The following is a 2,140-nucleotide window of genomic DNA, read 5'->3' as shown; positions in this document are numbered from 1 at the left end:
ATACGATTGGCCTTCTGGGCTGCGAGCGCACATTGCCAGCTCATAGTCAGCTTGTCATCCACCAGTACCCCCAAGTCCTTCTCGACAGGGCTGCTCTCAATCCCTTCAATCCCTCAGCCTGTATCTGTGTTTGGGATTGCCCCAACCCAGGTGCAGGACCTTACACTTGGCCTTGTTGAACTTCATGAGGTTCACATGGGCTCACCTCTCTAGCCTGTCAAGGTCCCTCTGGATGGCATCCCTTCTCTCTAGAGTATCAACTGCACCACTCAGCTTGGTGTCATCTGCAAACTTGCTGACAGTGGACTCAATCCCACCATCCATGTGCCCAACAAAGATGTTAAATAATACTGGTCCCAATACAGACCCCTGAAGGACACCACTCATCACTGGTCTCCACCCGGACATTGAACCGTTGACCACAACTCTTTGAGCGCAACCATCCAGACAATTGCTTATCCACCAAGTGGTCCACCCATCAAATCCATGTCTCTCCATTTTAGAGACAAGGATATTATGTGGAACAGTGTCAAATGCTTTGCTCAAGTAGATGACGTCAGCCGCTCCTCCCTTATCCGCCAGTGTTGTAACCCCGTCGTAGAAGGCCACTAAGTTTGTCAGGCATGATTTGCCCTTAGTGAAGCCATGTTGGCTGCCACCAATCACCTCTCTCTTTTCCATGTGCCTTAGCACAGTTTCCAGGAGGATCTGCTCCATGATCTTGCTTGGGCACAGAGGTGAGACTGACCGGCCTGCAGTTCCACGGGTCGTCTCTTTTTCCCTTTTTAAAAATGGGGGTTGTGTTTCCCCTTTTCCAGTCACCAGGAATTTCACCAGTTGAAAATTTGATGGAGAGTAGTTTAGCAGCATCATCTGCTAGGTCCCGTGGACTTGTGGGTCCCATGGACTTGTGCACCTTCAGGTGCCTTAGATGGTCTCGAACCTGATCTTCTCCCACAGTGGGCAGTTCTTTATTCTCCTAGCACCTGCCTTTAGATTCTGTGAATTGGGTGGCGTGGCTAGAGCACTTGCCGGTGAAGACCAAGGCAAAAAAAGTTGTTGAGTACCTGAGCCTTCTCCATGTCAGTTGTAGCCAGGTCTCCCATTTAGCTCATCAAGGGGGGTACAGTTTCTTTCATCTTCCTTTGTTGTCCTAGGTACCTGAAGAAACCCTTCTTGTTATTTTTTGTGTCCCTAGCCAAGTTCAGCTCCAGCTGTGCCTTGGCTTTCCTATGCTGTACTGTACTGTATTGTACTATACTATACTATTTTATAGTTCTTCTCCCCTATACTATAGTTTTACCTAGAAACAACCACTGAGGGCCCAGCTGTATCTTACTTTTATAACCAGAATATATTCGCGTTGCATCACAGGCATGACAGCAGCTCACATCTTCGGCTGCACCACTGGCCAGCTTTAAATTAACCAGCTTGGCTACTTACAGTGGGTGAATATGCATGAACCAGAGCATGAAGCTCTGGTTCAGCTAAATGATCCAGCATCTCAAGCTGGTTTAGCAGCCATGGTGACACTGTCCTCAGCACAGGGCATAGGTCAGGTCCACTCCTATGAGCTGAAAGCACACCTTGACTGCAGCACCAACACCTTCAGAGCACACGTGATGTATGCAGGCACTGGAAATCACCCATTAACACCAGCTTAGCGGGCTCAGCACTTCTAATCTGCCTCAGCAATTTGAACTTCCAAATATAGAAGGCTGACAGAGGAGTCTCCTAAGCACTGTGGGACTTTGCTTCTCACTGAAAAATGCCATTGCATTATGTTGGGATTTCTTCTCCTCCCTGATGGAGAAATTTCTTCACCCACCAGTTCTCTGAAATGAATTTCATGGCAAATCCATTGCCAGATGGGATAAAAGGAAGATGAGAGAAAATGTGGGCCCTCTCTGGAACGAAACGGGAGACCTGGTCACCTGGGATACAGAGAAGGCAGAGGTACTCAATGGTTCTTTTGCCTCGGTCTTCACCGGCAAGTCCTCGAGCCTCACTGCGCAAGACGCAGAAGGAAAAGGCAGGGACGAAGGCAGGGACGGGCAGAATGAATAGCTGCCCACTGTGGGAGAAGATCAGGTTCGAGACCATCTAAGGCACCTGAAGGTGCACAAGTCCATGGGACCCG

This window comes from Aptenodytes forsteri, unplaced genomic scaffold (genome assembly GCF_000699145.1).
Source record: "Aptenodytes forsteri isolate BGI_AS27 unplaced genomic scaffold, ASM69914v1 Scaffold87, whole genome shotgun sequence".
NCBI lineage: Eukaryota > Metazoa > Chordata > Aves > Sphenisciformes > Spheniscidae > Aptenodytes > Aptenodytes forsteri.
The sequence above is the reverse complement of the archived record's forward strand: the minus strand, read 5'-3'. Positions refer to the sequence as shown.